The sequence below is a fragment of the Giraffa tippelskirchi genome, chromosome 1 (assembly GCF_054371585.1).
Source record: "Giraffa tippelskirchi isolate mGirTip1 chromosome 1, T2T-mGirTip1v1.2.pri, whole genome shotgun sequence".
NCBI lineage: Eukaryota > Metazoa > Chordata > Mammalia > Artiodactyla > Giraffidae > Giraffa > Giraffa tippelskirchi.
Genome location: NC_137275.1, coordinates 54,657,280 through 54,679,601, shown reverse-complemented (window position 1 = coordinate 54,679,601; position 22,322 = coordinate 54,657,280). Strand labels below are relative to the sequence as shown.

The following is a 22,322-nucleotide window of genomic DNA, read 5'->3' as shown; positions in this document are numbered from 1 at the left end:
CACCCAAGGATCAAACCCACATCTCCTGTGCCTCCTGCATTGCAGGCAGATTCTTTACTTCTGAGCCATCGGGGAAGCCCAGGCCAGGCAGTAGCTAAAAGATTCTCAGGAGAAGGAATCAGGCCAAAGAATTACAATCCTATCTCTTTCTTCTGGAATAAATGTCTTTAAAATGGTTTTCAAAGTCTGGTATAGAAAATCCACATTTTATTTTCTTGTTGGGAGCCACACACTCTGTGGACCTGCAAAGCTGGCTGGAAAGGGAACCAGTGCACTCAAATCCCACCCCTCCCAGCAGCTCATTGTGGATCCCGACCTGGGCAAGTGGCTTCACCTCTCAGTGCCCTTGCCTGTAACATGCAGATAACAGCGCTAACCTCACAGGGCTGGTATGAGAAATAGCTAATAAAATGGGATAGAGACACGCCCAGTTTAAATGCAAACGGCTGTAAAACAACAAAAAGCATACTTAAAGATTTCCACTGCTGGGAGATTGTGGGGGATGGTGAGGGAGGAGAGACAATAGGCCTTTGAGAGAAGCTCATTTACTTTTCTCTCTAGTGTACACTTCAGTTAATCAATGAAAATACATTATTCCATGTGCCAGACACCAAGCTGGACTGGGAAACACAGAACAGTCTTGGTTCTCATGTAACTTGTTAGTCAATCATTGCAGGAAACACACGCAAAAACCCATTGAAAAATATTTGAAATCACAGCTCGCCCCTCTCTCTCTTTCTATGGTATTACCAAATTCTATCTCTCTGCAGAAGATAGTGCTAGAGTTACAAGAAATGCAAAGGCTTATAAGATGCATCACCACCCTTGAAGAGTTTGAAATCTCACCTTAAAGAGAAGATATGTATGGAAAAGGGGTTAATAGTCCAGGGCAATGTAAGACCCAAGGCCAAGTAAATACTCAACTTCTTTCATTTGTATTTATTTTCCATTTGAGTGGCTCCTTTCTCCACTCTCTCTTTTCCTTCTTAAGACTCAATTCGACACTCCTCCCATTTTTCTAGGTCTCTCTCAGGATTGATGTAAACCAACTAGCATATTTGCAGTACTATAAATAGCCAGGACCTATAAAGTGCCTGCCCTGTCAAAGCATTCAAATTCATATTCTTACACGGTTATGTACATGTAATAAAATGCTCAGATTCTAAGTATACAGCTGAGTGAGTTTTTGACAAATGTATGCACCCTGATTAACATACAGAACATTTTTCTTCCCCAGGAAGTTTTCTCCAGTTCCCTTCCATCAGTTACCTCTCATCTAGAGCCCATTGCTGTTCTGATTTCCATCACTGCAGCTTAGTTTTACCTGTAGATCTTTATATAAATGGCATTATAATGTATGTACTCTTTTGTGTCTGGCTTTCTTTGATGCAACATACTGTTTTTGAAATCCATTCACTTTTGTTGTATGTCTCACTAATATGTTTCTTTGCACTGCTGAGTAGCATTTCTTTGTATGAATATATGATAGTTTGTTTACCATTTAATTGTTTAGGGACATTTGGCTTGTTACTAGGTTTTTACCATTTATGACAAAGTTGTTATAAACATTCTTGTACAAGTCTTTGTGGACATATGTGGTTTTCCCCTTAGTTTTATTGAGATGTAATTGACCTCATCTTGTGTAAGTTTAAGATAGATAATGTGATGATTTTATACACATATATTTTGAAGTGATTACCACAATAGAGTTAGTTAACACCTCCATTACCTCACATAATTACCATTTCTTTTCTGTGGAAAGAATATTTGAGATCTACTCTTTTAGCAACTTTCCAGCATATAATAAAATATTGTTGGAAATTCCCCAGCAGTCCAGCAGTTAAAACTCTGTACTCTTTCTGCTGAGGACCTGGGTTCAATCTCTGGTAGGTGAACTAAGAAGTGGAGGAAAACACACACACACACACACACACACACACATACACACACACAGAGTTAACTATAGTCCCCCTGATGTACATTAGATCCATAGAACTTATCCTTCTTATAGATGGAAGTTTGTACCCTTTGACCAAGATCTCCCCATTTCTTTTACCCTCAGTTCCTGGTAACCACTAATCTACTCTCTGCTCCTATAAATTCGGCTTTTTAAAATTTCACATGTAAGTGATATTATATGATATTTGTCTTTTTCTGTCTGACTTATTTCATTCAACATTATGTCTTCAGGATCCACTCATATCATCAAAATGACAGAATTTTCATCTTTCTCATTGCCAAATAATATACTCATATGTATACCCCACATCTTTATTCATCCATCATCCTGTCTAAGAAACCTTTGCCTGCCCCAAGGTATTCTCTGTGTTCTACCTTGAATTATTTTTGGTGGTTGATATGTCAAAGAGTCTACTAATGCCATTCTTTGCAAAGACTGCCCTCTTTGAATTATATTGGTCCCTTGGCCAAAAATCAATTGACTTTATGTGTGGGTCTATTTCTGAATTCTATTGTGTTCCATTGATCTATTTTCAATCCTTATGTCAATACCACACTGTCTTGATTACCATAAGTTAAAAGTAAGTCTTTGCATTTGTCATCTATTGCTACGTAACAATTATCTCCAAATTTAGCAGCATAAAGCAACAGACAATAATTATTTCACACCATTTCTGACAGTCGGGAATCTGAGAGCACCTAAGCTGGGTAGTTCCATCTCAGAATCTCTCTTGAGGTTGTAGTCAAGCTATTGGCCAGGACTGCAGTCATAGGAAGACTGAGCAGGGACTGCAGAGTTTATTTCCAGGTTCACTAATGCAGCTGCTGACAGAGGCCTCAGGTCCTTGCTGGCTGGTGGCCATGAGCTTCAATTCCTCACCATGTGGGGCTGTCCATAGGACTGTTCAAGACTGACTGGTTTCTCTCAGAACAAGTGATCAAAGAGAGAATATGAGAGAGAAGGAAATGAAGAGAGAGAGATCACAATATCTTTCCTAACTTAATCTAGGAAGCAACATATCATCACTGTCATAGACTCTTGGCCACACAGACCAACCTGATATCACCTGGGAAGGGACCACCCAAGGATAATATCAGCAAGCAGGGATGATTGGGGGCTATTTGTATGCTGGTTACAATCTTGAAGTCATACGTATGAGTCACTTAACTTGGTTTTTCTCTTTCAAGATAGTTTTGACTACTCTAGATTCTTTGCATTTTCAGCAAGTTTTAGAATAGGCTTTTTGATTTCTAAAAAGTATACTGCTGTAACTTTCAGTGGGATGGCACTGAATCTATAATCAATTTGGGTAGTATTAACATCTCATCAATCTTGAGTCTTAAGTATATGAATATGGTACTTCTCTTTATTTATTTAGGTCTTTGGGCTTCCCTGGTGGCTCAGATGGTAAAGCCACCTGCCTGCAGTGCAGGAGACCTGGGTTCAATCCCTGGGTTGGGAAGATCCTCTAGAGAAGGGAATGGCTACCCACTCCAGCATTCTTGCCTGGAGAATTCAATGGACAGAGGAGCCTGGCAAGCCCCAATCCATGGGGTCGCAAAGAGTCAGACACAACTAAGCGACTTGCACTTTTCACTTCCATTTAAGTCTTTAATTTCTCTCAGCATTTTTTTTTCATTTTTGATGTAGAAGGATTGCACATTTTAATTTATTTCTAAGCATTTTACATTTCCTGATAATATTTTAATGACATTAAAAATATCATCTACCAATTGTTGCTAACATAGAGTAGCAAGACTGAATTTTTTGTACCTACCTTGTATTCTGAAGCTTTGCTAAATTCAATTATTAGTTCTCGTAGTTATTCTATAGACTCCTTAGGATTTTCCATGAAAGCAATAAAGTACACTAAAACTAGTGTTCTTCCTTTCTGACATTTATTCTTTTCATTTCTTTTTCTTCCCTTCTAGTACTGTCTCACATAAGGGTCAAAAAAGATTTTCTGTAGAGGGCCTGGTAGTAAATATTTTAGGTTTTGCAGGCCATATGGTCTCTGTCACAACTACTTAGCTCTGCTGTTGTAGCCCCAAATCAGCCTTAGGCAATATGTAAATGAACGTATGTAACTGTGTTCCGGTAAAATATTCTTTCTAAAACTGAGTGACCAGGCTGGATGTGGCTGGTGAGTCTTGTTTAAAACTATTAAGGTCATGAAAGTTAAGGAAAGACTAAGGAATTTTTTTACACTCAAGACGACAGAAGAGACATGATGATTCAATGTAGCATGTGAGCATACATCATATCCTTTTGTTTAAAGGACCTCATTGAAATTGTTGGTGGAAATAGAGTGGGTCTGAAGATTAGGTGGTAGTGGTGTCAATGTTAATTTTCTGATTTTTATGGTTATGCTGTGATTCATGTCTTTGTGTAGAGGAAAATTGTACTCAAATATCAAAAGTGATGGGGCATTATGTTGGCAGCTCACTTTCAAATGTTTCAGGAAAAAAAGTTCTTTGTGCTGTTCTTGCAAGACAAAAACTTATTATTAGGCCACATAATATAAAGAGCAATTGTAGATCTGTGGCATAAAAGAAGGATAAAGCCAAAAAACTATGAGCCTATCTAAACATCCTAAAGCTAGAATGAGGCATGGAAAGATAGCTCTTTAGGTTTTATATGTAGCACAACTCTGCTGACACCTCAACTGTGGACTTCTAAGCTCCAAAATTATGAAGCAATAAATTTCTGGGTTTTCTTAAAGTCACCTAGTTTATGATACTTTGTGATGACAGCCTGAGAAACTACTATCGACACCTTGCTTTTGTGGTCCAACTATTATACCCCCTCAGATCCTCACACCACTTCCCTCTTGAAAAATGGTTCTCATGAAATATGGTTCTTAGACTGCTCTGCCTTTTCCTCCTGCCTTCTTCCCCAACTTGCTCTGAAAAAATCATTAAAAAAAAAGATATGGAGGCTCTACTATTTGCCAGGTCCTATTCTAGGGGCTGAGAATATAACATTTTTAAAGACTTTTATCCCCCTCTTAGCAATCATATAAAGTTTTGACTACTTTTCTTACTATTTCTCCTAAATTGTTAATAAATTTCAAAAGAACATTTTATATTTCTATCATTTTTCTATACTCTTTTTCAAAACTCTAAAAAATATCTTCCTCCACTTTTAGTCCAGGTTTAGAACTTTCACACATAAAATGGCACTTTTAATTTCATAGCTACATTTCATCAGATGGAAATTACAGCATGTTAGAATTATGGAAATAGGATCTATTATAACTCACATCTTTTCCTCAAACATGATGTGCTACAATTTTATGCAGGCTTTGATTAGTATTCATGTGAACAAAATTGAATGTTTTATAAAATAGATGTTATTAATATTTATTTCCCTTTTTATTTCCCTTGCTAGCTGCTAATTAAAAGTCAGGTGGTCTCAGGCTCCCAGATTAAGCCTGTAAGACAGAAAACTCACTGACTGATTGCCTGTACTTTTGGTGACATAGTAGTGAAAAATCTGGGTTTGGAAGATGGGGTAGGGGATGGGGCCTGCAGAAATAGCTTGAAATTCACAGATCCAGGTGGCCTGCTTTTCCTGCTGTTTCTCTTACACAGTTTGAGTTTCCTCTGGAATTTGAGCAGTAGAATAAGACTTTCAATCTGAAAATTCGACTTTCTGAAGAAACAGTTAAGTTAGTTGTTTTGCAACCTAATGGATTGTATGCCAACCTCTTCTGCCCATGAAATTCTCCAGGCAAGACTATTAGAGTGGGTAACCATTCCCTTCTCCAGGGCATCTTTCCAACCCATGGATAGAACCCAGGTCTCCTGCATTGCAGGTGGATTCTTTACCATCTGAGCCACCAGAGACAGTAAAAAGTTAAACTATTGAGAAGGAACTTGCCATACACTGAAAGTTTTTATCTCTCTGGAAATTCATATCTTAAAATTTACTTCCCAAAGTGATGGTATTTGGAGGTGGGGCCTTTGGGAGGTGATTAGGTCATGAGAGTAGGACCCTCATGAATGAGATTAGTGCCCTCATAATACAGACCCATGAGCGCTCCCTTGCTGCTCTGCCAGGTAAGAACACAAGGAAAAGACAGCTGTCTATGAACCAGAAAGTGGGTCCTCACCAGACGCTGTATCGGCCAAACCCCTGGACTTCTCAGCCTTCAGAACTGTGAGGAACAAATACTTGTTGTTTATAAGCCACTCAGTCTATGGCTCAGTGTATATTCCATTATAGCAACCCAGTGACTAAGACAAAACTTTCTAGAACAGTTCTGAGAGACCATCAGAACTCTATCTTAGACACTAAGCCAAAACACCTGGTAAGAAATCAATGCATCTAGAATTATGTTCAACAAACGTACTTGTCAAAAGTTTCATCAATGCATAGTTGAATCCATAATTTCATAATGACTATTTTCAATAGGTCAAGACAGTTCAAAGTTAGTCTTCAAACTACATCTAACTTTTGATGTTTTCTGTTTTTAAAAAAAGGAAAGAAGGAAGGAAGGAAGAATGGGAGTAAGAAAGGGAAGAAAGAAGGAAGGTTGGAGGGTAGGAAGATGGGAAGGAGAAAAAGACATGTAAAATTTCCATATTTTAATGCTTCAAGTATAACTGCAAAGTCAAACACATAACTAACACTGGTGCCTCACCTCCACAGTTTCTGATAAACAAAAGCATTGCTGAGGCTGTGTGTTCTGTGACATGTTTGGAAACAGCCACTTTCCTTGAGACACAGTGAAAACTTTAGGAGAAGACAGCGTCAGAATTGTAATATTTCTTGTTCACTTGCTAAGCAGAGTCACTTACCCAGCCACAATGCTGTAGGGTGCTCCTGTTAAGGATGGATGAAGCACAAGAAGAAATGGGCCCACTGTTGTCCCTAAAGCGTCTGATACTGGAGTAAGGCAACAGGGTTCACGCTTGGGCAAACCTAAGGGGAAAGCAGAGCCTCAGAAAGACTGAATCTGTACCTTTGAACTTCTTCTTGGACTTCCCTGGTGGTCCAGTGGTTAAGACTTCACCTTCCAATGTAGGGGATGCAAGTTCAATCCCTAGTCAGGCAGCTAAGATCCCACATCTCTTGAGGCCCAAACACCAAAACATTAAACAGAAACAATATTGTAACAAATTCAATACAGACTTGAAAAATGGTATGAACACACACACACAAATAATCTTTCAAAAAATAAATAAAACAAAAACTTCTCCTACCACCCTGGCCCATTGGAATGAGTCCCTCAACTGATCTGAAGCTTTCCTTTTTCTCATGAAGGGGAGATTACAGTTCCTGCCCAAGTAGGAATCTGCCTTCTCTTCCTTTCCTTACCCGGTCCCTCCCTCATGTCCTCTGTTCATCATATCCACTGGGGATGAGTAGACCTCTTCCTCTTCCTCAAAGCAGATTTCAGAGCAAATAGCAGAAGATGGATCATGGATTTGGAAGTCTGACAGCAAGAGAGAAAGATGGTCTTTCTTGACCACTTACTACTTGTGTGACCCTGGGCAAAAGACTTAACTTATCCAAGCTCTTAGCTATAATATGAAGACAATAATAGCACCTGTCTTTGGTTTTGTAAGACTTCAATGAAGTGATATATTTTAAATGCTTTTGGCACATATGCTCCATAAATAGTGGATATCATTATACACTTGGCACAGAGTAAATGCTCAAAAATGGGAGCTATTGTTATGATTTATTCATTTAAAAATGAATGTCAAGATAAGACCATCTCTATTGATACAGTAGTACCGTGTCATTTTTAAAGACACTGTGTCAACCAGCAAACTATTTGTATCAATTGATAGGTGTCCCCAGGAAATAAAGAATCAAAACTGTCACTCCTACACTCTGCAAAATAACCAATCAGAGTCACTCCCACACTCTGGTGTGGAAGTTTGCTCACTGTTGGGGGATCTAGGGTAGGAGTGGAGGGGAAGACTAACTGAAGGAAGCAAGACTCCCTGCCTGGAGCAGGGATCGATCAGAATAGCTTCAGGAAATTACTAGGTGTCCTTTCTCCTTCATTCAATACATATGTTTTGGACACCTATAAGCTTTTTTTTTTTTTGAGATTCTGAGTAGAGCATAGAATAGATATGGGTTTGCCCCATGGATTTTACAATCTAGTTGGAAAGACAGATGATAAATAAGAAGGGAATCTAGTAAATGTACAGTTAACAGTTGCTAACTGTGCGGTGATAGAAAAGAATGGGAGGTGCTGGGAAAATAATAGGAGTGGACAAGCTTAGTTCAAGGCAGGAGGATCACTCTGAGGAAGTGTCCTCTGAACCTGCCGGGGCAAGCAGCCCCCCGCTTCCTGCCCTTCTACCTTCCTGTGGTCCCCACCTTGGTCTTCCTTCATCCTTCACTGGGCACTGTGCTTGTTGATGAGAACACAGACGCAGGAGCCGGAATTGCTCCCCTGGAGAGTGGGGGTGGGCAGGCGGGCCAGCCGGTGTTGATAACAGAGTGGTGGTCGGCCACACAGGAGTGGTGGCAGGGGGACTGCTCATTATCCCAGGGTGTCCTTCCTTGGGCAGTTTTTGAGCTTCGTTGATTACAGTGCTGCAGTGTGAGGTCAGGTGCAGCTGTATGCTTTGAGGATGGCCACTGGAGGGTAGTGATGATGGGCGGGAGAGGGGAGTGGAGGGGGTTGATGTAGGGTTCCCACGCAATGGCTTCTTCAAGAAGGAAGGCTGAGCTGGGGCTCCAGGAGCATCACTGAGATGCTGCTCTTAAATCCCTCCACCCTCGATGGGGAGACAGTTGGGTTGTAAATTCTCACTGGGTTTGGGTGATGGAGAGGCCACAGTTACCGTCCGGAGGCAGCAGGCATTTTCTAACGTATAATTTCATAATTGGAAAATGAAGAGCAATTCTAATCATTGTGTAATAGAGAGCCATCTAGTCTCTAAATAAATGTTTATTAAGCGACTTCAGTGTGCCAGGCATATCTTCCCTGCTGAACCTACAACTGTGAACAAATCAGGTAAAAATATCTGCTCTCAAAAGAAACTTGACATGTTCTTCTTGGATGTTACCAAAAAGTATTAGAGGGATTAAATTAACAAGGCAGATGGCCAACATTGAGTTCCCTACAAGGCATGGGGTGCACTGGAATTCTGTGCTGAACATGACTGACATGGTTTCTCTATATCTGGAAACTTAGAGCCAGTGCCAAGATTCCTCTAAATATCCCCTCTGGACACTGAATCACCTGGTGTGATATTTCATGTGATTCCTAGCATCTCCCCAAACCTGCTATAGAATCTCAGGAATTTGCATTTTTAAAAATTTACTTGTATTTTGGCCCTAGTTCCCCAACCAGGGATTGAACTCCCAGCCCCTGTAGTAGAACTTCAGAGTCTTAACCACTGGACCACCAGGGAAGTCCCAGGAGTCTGCATTTTAAATGAGCCTCCCCAAATGATTCTCTGATTTGAGAAGTGCTGTGTGAGGCCCTTAAGTAGAGTTAACTCCTACTATATGTGCAAATGTGAACATTTTCTGTTTTATTCACCAAAGTATAACATTGATCCCAATTCTATTGATGATTTAGGAGAAAGTTTGATTTTGCAGTGACCGTGATGTAGATCCAATAAGGACATGAGATTTTTATATTTATCAAAAGGGAGACTGATTCAGTTGAATGCTTCTATACACCTGAATAAACAGAAACTCATAGATGCTAAAAGACTCGCCTAAGGTCACATATCCTGAAAGGATGGCAGTTGCCCTGACCCTGTGCTGGGCCCTTTTACCGCCCCCATAAAAGGCACTGAGGTTTGGAGAAGTTAGTCTTGACTCCAGGAAAGACAGAGCTGTCCCCTACTCTCAGCCCTTAGGGACAGGCATTCCTATATTGGGTGGACACAGCTCCTACTCCCAGGACTCCAGCACAAGTTCCAAGAGATAAGGAGCCAGGAAAGTCCGGTTTTGCCCCGGGCGAGGGCTCCTGCCAGCTGTCTCCTTGGCTGAGCTGACCCTAGTAAGGGTGCTGGATCCTTTGAAGTCAAATGGACTTTTTAAAAACGGATTTCCTGAAGTGAGGAATAATTATTCTCATATGTGAACCTGGGGAAATGTCGGTAGTGATGCCAGGGAACAAACGCAGGTTGAAAAACAAAATTTTCTCACTGCCCAAAGAATTTCAGGGTTCTTTCATATTTTCTACCCACTTCCACAGGAAAAGAGCTTAAGACAAGGCAATCAAGATAGAAGAAATAGCTAAAGTTTGCTAAAATACAATTCCAAATTTGTTAACATATAATGACGCTAAAAGCCTTCTGCCCTCTTCTGTTCTTGGGAACAGCATTGGGAAATTAAAGGATATGAGCGTGTGTGTGTGTGTGTGTGTGTGTGTGTTACTGAGCTCAAAGGTGAATATTTAATGACTGTGCCTGCATAAATAATGTGGATATTTAAGCTGAGCTGGTTAATTTAGAATTGTCAGCTAACCACGACAAAAGCCAAACAATTCTCTCAGGTCTGATTTACCTCAGTTAGCCTTCTATGTTGATCAGATAAACTCAGTCACTGTCAGGTCTCCCTCATGTCCTGTGATATCTGGAGAGAGTCAGAAGGTACTCTATCTACCCACATCCTAATGAGATGCTAATTTTTATCTGGAAAGTTATTCATTGCTTTATTGTTAGTTACTCTCACCAAGTTTGATCGTTTTGGTTCTGCCCTGACCACCCACCTCATTGTATATTCACAGTTGCAGATGACAGAAAATTAGTTTTATTTTTCTACAGTTTTTCCCTCTAATGAAGAACTCTAACTGAAACCCACTCTTCTATACAAGTAACTCTATAAGATGCTGTTTACACATACACAGTCTCTGTCATTTTCATGTTACTCCTTCCTTTGCAAAGAACACACACACACACACTCACACACACACTCAATTCAAGATACTTCAGTGAGTCAGTGATCAACTGGGATAGGTTTCAATTCCCACGATTTACTGACAAGAGTTTTTCAGCCAACCTAACATAAGTATTGTGTTACGGAGTTGCAAATAGAAATGCCTGAAGAGTGAGGCAGACAGCAGAAAGGAGTGGGGCTACCCTAAGGGGGGAAAGCAGTGACTAGTGGGGACACAGGATCTAAAAGCAACACTGTCCAATAGAAATTTTGTGATGATAAAAATGGTCTATACCTGTACTGACCAATATGGTAGACATCAGTTACATGTGGCTATCAAACACTTGATATGTGGCTACTTGAAACTGAACTTTCAATTTAATTTCAATTTTAAGAGCTGAATGTGCTAGAGGCAACCCCGTGGGACAGCACCCAGGGAGCCCCTGCTTGTCAGCACCAGCCAACTACTCCCATGTAGGAGTACAGACTCAGGGGAGCCAGGTCTTCTTCTTTTTCTAGAGAAACCGGAAATCCCAACCTTTGTGGGAACACATTAATTTTAAAAACAGCAGACTAGTCTAAGCAAACATCTATGGTTCAGTTTTGGCCAATACACATCTAGCTTGTAATTATAGGTCCACTCTCCTCATCTTGTTCTCTCCTGGATCCTGCTCCTTCGATCCTACCAGGAAAACATTTCCACAGTCTACCTTCATCAGCCATTTGCAACTTGGATTTTCTTCTCCCAGCCTGTCAGGTTGGAAGAGCCACCGTTTCATATCTCCTTAGACCTCTGACCTCCCTCTTCAGAATGCTTCTTTGACCTCACCTCAGAAACGCACCCTCACTAACAAGAAGAGTGAGCCACTTACTCCTATTACAATTCCTCTCTCCTAATACTCCCTGCAGAAACACCTGTATAGAATTCCCCTAACACCTTTAGAACATCAAAAAAGTTCAGTCTGTCTTGTAGTGTATGTTCTCAGAAGGTAGAGAAAAAGCCTTTGGCTACTTCAATTCTACAGAGCAGTATTTTTCAAACACTTTTTGAACGTAATGCATAGTAAGAGATATAGTTTACATTGCAGCTTATTATAGACATTCTGTATACACACACATTTAGAAAAGTTTCACAAAACTGTATCTGTTGTTATTCTGTGTCATACATTCTGATATTTTCTATTCTTCTCTTTTAATTTTTAAAATTTCTTTTAGCACTGACCATAGAGTCCACTAATGGGTCCCAGTCCATAGTCTGAAAACATTGCTATGGAGAGTCCAGCCCATGTTTTGTAACCAAGAAATAGTCATTGACCAATCTAAATGCTTTTTATCATTTCCTTCAACAGCCCTCAACTTCTTCCTGCCTCCCTGATATGCACACCGCATTAGTAGCAGCAAGTCAGAGACCAGCACAAATGAAATTATTCTCTAATATGCTGGGGGTCTTTGTAATCTCCACTTAAAGAACCTCATTACACTCAGATTGTTCTTCATGGGAAGTGATTTACATTAAAAAAAAAAAGAAAAAGAAAAAGATCAAACAAGTATTTTCCCTTCACAGTATATTACTTCCTGCGATTCATCAAAATTCTTTTCATGGGTAAAGGTCACTTTTCATTTATATATAGCATCTGTGTACACTTTGTTGAAAAGGGTGTGGCTCTCAAAACATAAATCATGCCTTGTGTGTTGATGAAAAAACTTATGAAAAGCGATGAGATGGAAGGGAGAGCAGTAATATGGTGAAAAGAGGCACAGATGCCATCAGATTTTCTAGAACAATGAACTCAGCCCATCTGACTTCAAAAGGGAAAGATGCAAATAAAATACCTGCACAGAATTATAGGACTCTGCATGCATTTGCTATGAGCTGTAATACTTTTCCTAAAGTATTTTGAAAAAAGAAAGAAAAGCATTTGTGTCTAATGTAGACTCAAAAATTGATGTTAGTCCCGGAAAAACTGAACTGACTCATTAGGAAGTCTTTTCTTTTTAATTAATCAATTTATTTATTTTGGCTGTGTCGAGTCTTCGTTGCTTCAGACAAGCTTTCTCTAGTTGCAGCAAATGGGGCTACTCTCTAGCTGTGGTGCACAGGCTTCTCATTGCAGGCTTCTCTTGTTGCAGAGCATGGCCTCAGTAGTTGTGGTGCATGGGCGTAGTTGCTCTGAGGCATGTGGAATCTTCCCCAGCCAGGGATCGAACCCATGTCCCCTGCAGGGAATTGGCAGGTGGATTCTTAACCAGAAAGCCTTAAAACAAGAAATTCATGCCCCATTTTTCCCCCATAATGTAGTGGTTAAGAGTCTGGATACAGGATCTGAATGTCTGGATTTGAATCCCGACCCTGCTGCTTATCAGACATGTGATTTTGTACAAGTAGCTTAGGTCTTAGTGCTACCATTTCCCCAACTACATAACATGAAGAATCTCAGCACCATCCTCAGGAGGTTGTTCTGGGGATGAAATTGGCTCATATTTGGAAAGCATTGAACCCTAGTGCCTGGTATATGGTAGGGACAATATAAGCACTTGTTAAATAAATCATCTAAGAGAAGATTAAAATATATCGACTCTTCTGTCCCCTAACTTCAGGGCAGGAGAAATATTAAAAAAAAAAAAGAGAGAGAGAGACTGAATAAGTTATGTAACTGCTGTCCTGTTTGTTTATCTATGCACAGATTTGATACCCAAGGTGACAAAGCTTAAATGTCATCCTCTGTGAAAAATTACAAGCCATTAAGAAAGAAGAACAAGGAATAATATCTCAGTCCCTAAGCCAAGACGGAAAAGTGAACTGTGTGAAAAACATAAAACAGAGCTGTTCGTGATACCTGAAGACCAGACAAGGCAGAGAGACCACCCAGTGTCAGCCGGGGAAGAAAGAACTGAGAAAGCTAAAAACCTAAACCTAGGGGAAGTGGGGAGGACATCGGCATACCAGACACAATTTGGGAGGACAATTAAAAGCCACACGGGCAAAATTTGTTTTAAAAAAAATTCCTGGGATAGAGCTTACAGAAATGAATGATTATATGTGCAAAAGTCTACTGAAAGGGGTAAAATTAAAAACCATAAGAGGGGCCTATCTAAGTGTGGTCCCAGCAAGTCATCTAGAGAGCTAAGAAATGTATCTCACTGCAAGACATGCTCTCTAAGATAATAAAAATAGACATGAAAGAGGGACTCTGGATTGTTCAAAAATACCCTGCAATGCTTTGTTCTTGCTTTCTGAGAAACTGTATATGGAAGCCTTATGTTGGATGGATGTATGTATACGGTATATGTGTATGTACCCACAAAATGTTTCCATATTCAACATATGCATACATATATACATATAAAGAAATATCTCCTCTTTAAAAAAACTTCTTTTTAAGTAACACCAAGAGGTGAAAAGATCACCCAGAACCAACTGACTATTGGCGTTAAACTAAATAAAACCCACACCCTGGAAAACATAGAAATCGTTACAAATCTGGGCATAGGGTCTACTTCCCTAAAGATGACTGGTTTAAACAGTTACAAAAATGGCCTGGGACTGAAAGAGAGACCTCTGAGCTTGAACAGTGAACACCATGGGTCACAGGGAGCCACTCTGATGTCAATAGCAGCTTTGTGTAAAGAGAGCAGAGCCTCTGACCATATGGGAGTTCCTTGGTGTCTCCAGCTGCATTCTGCCCTGACCGGCAAGCGCGGCCCCACTGCCCACGGCAGTGGTGTGGGACGGGCTGATGCCGCAGATGGCTTCTGGCCTGTGAAGTTCAACTCGACTCACTGTCAGCTATGGAAAGAAAGGGAGTTCAGCTTTAGGCTCACTACTTGCTTTGCTTTTGTCTCTTTCCTTTCCCCACCTTTCCTCCTGGGTCCCTTCACATCCCAGATTGCTTCCTTCTTTCCTTTTTTCCTCCCCTTTCTTCCTCCCTTCCTCTCTTCTATAACTCTCTCTCTCTCTCTCCCTGTTGACATCCTTAGGCCCATTAGTGCCCTTGCCCCTTTCCACTTCCTCTCCCTTCTTGGTCTCTATTTCTTTCCTCATTCAGGCCCTTTCCCCAGATGCTGCTCATTCTCTCCCAAATGTATTGATAGTTTCTGCAGAATGTCACAATCACCAACTCTGGTGAAAGTAAACGATCCCAGCCAACAATTTCATTGAGGGAAAAACAAAAGGGGGGGCATCCATTAGTTGGGCTTGAAGTCTCTTCCACAATCACTTTGAATCCTGCGATTTCTTGGAAGTGTGAAAAAAATTCTCCCAATCTCTGTCTTTCCTGCGTCACACAGCAGTGGTGCCAGACACCGCTGCCTGCCTAATTTCACTGGTGGCCCCTTCCATCTTCAAAGCCAGTCAAGTCTCGCTCAAGTTGCATCCCTCTAACATGCTGCTTCTGTCATCCCATTTCCTTCTCTGACTCTCCTTTTAGGACCCTTGGGGTTCTACACAGTCCACTCCAATAGTCCAAGATAATCTTTCCATCTCAAGATTCTTAACTTAATCACGGCTGCAATGTTCCTTTGGCCATAAAAGTAACATATTCACATAAAAGTAACATAATCCTCAGGTTCTGAGATTAGGGTATGGACATCTTTGAGGGGGTTATTATTCTACCTACCACAGGGCTCATAAAATGTTTCCATTTCTTTTAAAATCACAAAGAAAAAGACTTTCAGGTAGAAGAAAATGGTTTAACATAGATTATTAATATATTTGTCTTTATACCAATGTATGTGTGTGTTAATAGCTCAGTGTGTCTGGCTCTTTGTGACCCCATGGACAGTAGCTCACCAGGCTCTTCTGTCCATGGAATTCTCCAGGAAAGACTACTGGAGTGGGTTTACCATTCCCTTTTCCAGGGGATCTTCCCAACTCAGGGATCGAATCCGGGTCTCCCACATTCCAGACAGACTCTACTGTCTGAGCCACCAGGGAAGCCCTCTTCAGAGCAATAGGGCAAGATGTAATTTTTAATATTAAAGAGGAAATGGGCCCTCAAATTTAAAAAATGCTTGTCTTAGTGTCACATACAGGCCAATTCCTGCAGTATGGCCAAAACAGCTTCTATGATAAGGGGATTGCAGTGGAGAGCACATGCCTTGAAATCATAAGAGGTAGGCCTTGGTCTAGCACTGCCATTAATAATTTATGTCAGATAGATTTTTACCAAGGAAATAATGGGCTGATGAAAAACACAGTTTATCAGCATCCTCTGGGATAGCACAGTGGTTACAGTAAGGGGTTTGTAGCCAGACAGAACCAGAGTCACTTTATGCCTCATTCACTCATACTTGTGTGACCTTGTAAATTACATAACCTTCACAAGCATCAGTTTCTTCATATAGGATAATGCTCCCTCATGGGATTAATGTGAATAAGTGGAATAAGGTATACAAAGTGCTTCTCACAGTACCAGGTAAACAGTAAGCACTTAATAAGTGGCTGCTATTGTTGTTACTATTTATTATTTTTATTATTACTATTGCAATTATTAAGTAATAGTTATTATATTTTTGTCTATAAGTTAAAAAATCACACAATCTTCTTTAAGCAATTTTTAATTTGAAAAAGCAAAAATCAGTAAAAATAAAAAATAAAAATCAGAAAAAAAAAAAAAATCAGAAAAAATAAGCAAAAATCTTATCCCCAAATCAGTGGGGATAAGAACCTGGTGGTGGGGTGGGAGGCTCAGGAGGGAGGGAATATATGTATACATATAGCTGATTCACATTGCTGTACAGCAGAAACTAATATAACATTAAAAGCAATTATAGTCCAATTAAAAATAAGTAAATAAAAAAGAACAACAATAAAAGAACTTAGAGGGTTCACATGTAGAAGCTGGATAAATTTGTTTCTAGCAATGATCTGGACCCAAAAAAGTAAACTGTTCTGAGCAGATTGAACGGCAGCCTGCCTTACTCTTTAGGGTTCAATGCCTGAATTAGATGATTCTATCAGGCCAATGGATATTCCAGTGTGGAAAATGAAAAAGAGCCAACCTTCTTTCAAGACACACATTCTAAAGTCTAGAGCTATGCTGTCCAACACACACATGTGGCTACTTATATTTAAGTTGATTAAAATTAAAAATCCAGGTTCTCAGTCACACCAGTACATTTTTGAATAATAAAGACCCATGTGTGGCTAGCTGTTTCTAGAGTGTATAATGCAGATATAGAATTTTCCACTGACAGAAGTTCTATTGTGTGGTGCTGATAAAGTCTAAAGTATTAGTTGCTCTAAAAACTGATGTGTGTGTGCTTCAGTCGTGTCTGACTCTTTGCAACCCCAGGGACTGTAGCCCACCAGCCTCCTCTGTCCATGGAATTTCCCAGGCAAGAATACTGGAGTGGGTTGCCATGCCCTCTTCCAGGGGATGCTCCTGACCCAGGGATTGAACCTGCATTATGTCTCCTGCATTAGCAGGCACGTTCTTTACCACTAGTGCCACCTGGGGAGCCCCCAAAATCTATGTAAATAAGCTTAATTATTATTTAATATGATTTAACTTGCAACTATGCAATCTAGTGGATCATAGGTCTTAGATCATTAAGTCTTAAAAATACCAAGGAGATTGACCTCTTCTTCAATTTCAACTAGATGCTTTACTCCTTTATTACAGATCTTTTATAAGCATTCATAGAAATCCACGTTATAAAACTCAACATTCAAAAAACTAAGGTTGCGGCATCTGGTCTCATCACTTCATGGCAAATAAATGGGGAAACAATGGAAACAGTGACAGACTTTATTTTCTTGGGCTCCAAAATCATTGCAGATGGTGAATGCAACCATAAAATTAAAAGATGCATGCTCCTTGGAAGAAAAGCTATGAGCAACCTAGACAGCATATTAAAAAGCAGAGACATTACTTTGCCAACAAAGATCTATCTAGTCAAAGCTATGGTTTTTCTAGTAGTCATGTATGAATGTGAGAGTTGGACTATAAAGAAAGCCGAGCACTGAACAATTAATGCTTTTGAACTGTGGTGTTGGAGAAGACTCTTGAGAGTCCCATGGACTGCAAGGAGATCCAACCAGTCAATCCTAAAGGAAACCAGTCCTCAGTATTCATTGGAAGGACTGATGCTGAAGCTGAAACTCTAATACTTTGGCCACCTGATACGAAGAACTGACTCGTTGAAAAAGATCCTGATGTTGGGCAAGATTGAAGGCAGGAGGAGAAAGGGACGATAGAGGATAAGATAGTTGGATGGCATCACCAACTCAATGGACATGAGTTTGAGCAAGCTTTGGGAGTTGGTGATGGACAGGGAAGCCTGGCGTGCTGCAGTCCATGAGGTCACAAAGAGTCAGACATGACTCAGCAACTGAACTGAACTGATATTATCATGTTGGTTTGAATTCTGTAGCTATGATTGTATAACAAATAAAGCCCCACTCCTGATGTATTCAGGTAATTTAAGGAAAAACAAAACATAAAGAGTAAGCTAATATAGCAAACTAAATGTTTAACCAAAAAGTTGGATTATTTAAATTTTCGTTAGTCTTGGCTTTCAAACACGTTATTGCAACTCATAGGGAGAAATACATTTTCTAATACAATCTAAGTGCAAGCAACACACAAAACAATAGAAACAAAATTTCATCCAATACAACAAACCCTTACTGCAGGTGGTAAATTCTGATAGCTTGTATTTCTTCCTCTTCCTCTTCTTTCTCATTCCCTTCCTTCCCCTTTTCCTTCCTTTAGTGTTGGCTATCTACTACACTGATTTCATGACTCACAAAGGGGTCATAATCTGTAGTTTGAAAAACACTGGTCTAGGTTGTAAGCTCAAATGCTTAAAGCCATGGGCAAGTAGCATATATGAATAGAAAGAGCCGTGTGGGGATTATGGGACATGGAGGGCATATTGCCCCTGAAAGGGCACAGTGGTTCCTTGGCTCCAGCCAATCTTTCCCATGTAGGAATACAGGTCTCTGTTGCTAGAATTTATGATTGTTCAAGAAAATACTAATATCCAGATATTTTTGTGAGGCTTCCCAATTTAAAAGTGTAGTAAATAATTCATAAAAATTTTAAATTCTTGCAAGCTGAACAAAACAAGTATTTCATGTGGTATTGGTCTGATTAAGGATAAATTTTCTTTTTTCCTCTAAAGGAGAATCTAGACTCGCCATAAAGGGGTATAGCACAATCCTCGGTCTTCTCATGACCTGATGGGAAATAAAAACAGGATCTCAGCTGAAGAAGGGAGTTGAAAGTGATATTCTCTCTTTGAATGAGGCCATGTTGGGTGCCCACTGACTGCCAAGAAGAGCAGAGAGACTCAGTCATTCCTGTAGCATAGAGTCCTCAAGAAATTGGTTTTTTTTTCTCAGACAATCAGAGAGAACAGAGAAGTTGAACAGCAGGTCTTGCTCAACACTGTCCCTCGGTAGTGGCCATTGGGTTCTCTGTCTTTGAAGGTCAGCTTATGTAGTTCTCTTACCTAGACTGACCAGACATCCAGGGTACAAATACTTAGTCAATCATTTTAAAACAACTATAGGTAAAACTTAAATTTCAAACATAAATCTCATTACTGTATAATTAAGAGATTGAATCAGCAGTCTACTTTATATTCAAGGCCTCTAGACTTTATTAGGGGCTTCCCCGGTAGCTCAGATGGTAAAGCATCTGCCTGTAATGCGAGAGATCTGGGTTCGATCCCTGGGTTGGGAAGATCCCCTGGAGAAGGAAATGGCAGCCCACTCCAATACTCTTGCCTGGAAAATTCCGTGGATGGAGGAGCCTGGTAGTCTACAGTCCATGGGATTGCAAAGAGTTGGACACGACTGAGCAACTTCACAGACTTTATTAAACTATGTAAAATGGTTAATATTCAAATATTTTTAAAAATGAACTTCTATTTTGGAAAAAAATTTATAGAAAAGCTGCAAAAAGTGTCTGAAAGTATTCTGTATATACCCACTGTTTCCCTTAATGTTAACAGATTACATAAGCATGGCACATTTGGCATACTACAAAATTAATATTAGTACGTTACTACTAACCAAACTATTTTATTTGGATTTCATAATTTTTTTCACTATTCTCTTTTTTCTGTTCCAGAATGCAATCTAGGAAACTCGTATTTAGTAGGACTTTTTAACCTATGTAAAAAAAAAACCAAAAAAACAATTTTATATAGTTTCACTTAATACTTTAGGACAGTAAGGAGATCAAACCAGTCAACCCTAAGGGAAGTCAACCCTGAATACTCATTGGAAGGACTTATGCAAAAGCTAGATCTCCCATACTTTGGCCACCTGATTCAAAGAGCCAACTCATTGGAAAAGACCCTGATGCTAGGAAAGATTGACAGCAGAAGGAGAAGAGGGCAGCAGAGGAGGAGATGGTTGAATGGCATCACCAATTCAATGGACATCAACTTGGGTGAACTCCAGGAGATGGTGAGGGACAGGGAGGCCTGGTGTGCTGCAGTCTATGGCATCTCAAAGAGTCGGACACAACTTAGCGACTGAACAACAGCAATACTCTAGCAAACAGTCTAGCAACCAAAGAAGAAAAACCTTGTTACAATGCACCCATTAGGCCCTAGGGAGGAGGTGTCTTTGGGACTCCACATCAACACACATCCATTGCCAAAGTGAGATGCTAATCTCATCTAGAATCTAGACAAAGTCATTGACTTCTGAGTCTCTGCCCACTGCCGGGCATGTGCTAGGTGCCCAATAAACACATGCTGAATATCTACTGCTTGTCAACAAACAAGAATTCCATCCCTAGAAACCCATACAGGGACAGAAGAACCACTTCCTGCCCAGAAATTGCTCTTTGATTAATTTCATTTTCCATCTAGAACTAACACCATTTGAATATTAAAGCTTGTATTCGTTTTCTAGGGCTGCTATAACAAAGGACCACAGTCTGGGTGGCTTAAACAAAGGAAATTAATTTTCTCACAGACCAGGAGGCCAGAAATCTGAGATTAAGGTGTCTGCAGGGCTGGTTTCATCCAAAGTCTCCCACCTTGGCTTGCAGATGGCCATCTTCTTTTCTCCACGTCTTCTCATGATTTTCCTCTGTACATGCCTGCGTCCTCTTCTTACAAGGACCACTTCTTACAACCACTAGGTTTGGGGCCCTCACTAAGTAACCAGAAGTTACTTTCTGTGTATATGTTTGAGTAACTGGAGAAAAATAAAGGCCCTTCCCAACAACTTGCAAACCAGGAGAGCGGGTATGAAGGTGGTGTTGCTGATAGGGTCAAAGGGCAGTGCCTAGAGCCCCTTCATCAGTGAAATTCTGTGCTTTGAAGAATGTGGGTGGGTCCGAAGCGCATTTTTCTAATGTGCTTCTGTGTGTCTGTCTGCGCAGGCGCAAGGGAAGTGTTACACCTTATTAAAAGCTTATCCTCAAAGCTGTCCTTGATGGGTGTTTGGAGACTTGGAAAAATGAAAACAATCACAGCATGCAGATGTTACCTGACAGGCAGGGGTCTGAAAGAAAAATTAAATAATGAATAGGCCAAAGGCACGAGGAGCAGGAATACGAGGTGTAAGCCTTCAGTGCAGGCACGTTTATAAAGAGAGGCTGCAGGGGGAGAGCGATTCACCAGGAAGAGGCCAGGAAAAATGGGCCCAGGAAAGCTGCCCAGGGGCCCGGGAGGAAAGGGAGAGTGGCCGCCAGTGTGCTGGCCGAGCAGTCATTAGCCCAGAATTATCAGGCACCTGAAACAACAAGGTCAAGAATGTGACCCAAAGGATATATGAAATATTTGGTTAGGAAACTGCATGCTGGGAGAAAGACCTAAGAAAGAGTTAAATTGGGGTACTTACCTTTTCTGATTGCAGCAAGAAAGGGCAATCGTTCAAGCAAAGCCTATGGGCTGGAGGAATTCTTTTTACTAACATGCTGAAGAAGAGTGATAGGAGACAGGGTGAGGAGAGGGCAGGGCTCTGAGACTGACGGATTTCTTGGTGTGGGCCTGGCAGAGGGCAGGGGGAGGAATCTGGGGGACAGGTTGGGCCTCAGCCCCTCCCTGCAAGGGCCCACGGCCCGGCCTGCTTAGGCATCCGGATTCCAGGCTTTCAGTCCTCCAGGACAAAGGCACCCTCCCCCCTTGTCAGCCTTCCTGTTCCTGGGATTGTGTGGCCTGGCCCTTTGATCAAGCTAAGGGCATTATGTCTGCAGACAACTGCTTTAAATACGAAGGTTTCAGGGCTTGCTCTCAGGTCCCCTTCGTGTTCCCAGGCAAATGGATTATGCATGACTTCTTAAGATTTTTGCTTTTCCCTCTAAAGTAACCAAGTCTCTAAATAGAGCTTTCAGATGCTGTCCCAACCCTTCGAAAGAAGGTGTTGTTAAAACGTGGGCCTAGTGGATACATTCCCGTTATAAACCCTCCATCTTTAAAGTGGCTTTGGCTTAAATATTTTTTATAAATTCCCACAGTCGAATGAGAATCACCCATGCCCATAGTGAATCTATGGAAAGATGCACTTAAAGTAACAGGCTGGGAGCCA

At 40.7% G+C, this 22,322-nt stretch overlaps 2 long non-coding RNA genes across 2 annotated transcripts in view; one reads left to right on the top strand and one right to left on the bottom strand.

Moving 5' to 3' along the window:
* Window positions 1-21,757, bottom strand: part of LOC145546320 (uncharacterized) — a 107,158-nt gene extending 85,401 nt beyond the window's left edge. The window contains exons 1-3 of the long non-coding RNA XR_014082746.1: window positions 21,636-21,757; window positions 20,827-21,527; window positions 6,763-6,886 (exon numbers count right to left, since the gene is read on the bottom strand). This is a non-coding gene — a long non-coding RNA (uncharacterized LOC145546320). The remainder of the gene's footprint in view (window positions 1-6,762; window positions 6,887-20,826; window positions 21,528-21,635) is intronic.
* Window positions 6,043-14,003, top strand: LOC145546318 (uncharacterized). The gene is made up of 4 exons (XR_014082745.1): window positions 6,043-6,121; window positions 6,753-6,855; window positions 12,175-12,428; window positions 13,510-14,003. It is a non-coding gene; the product is annotated as an uncharacterized LOC145546318 (long non-coding RNA).
* Window positions 21,758-22,322: the final 565 nt, after the last annotated feature.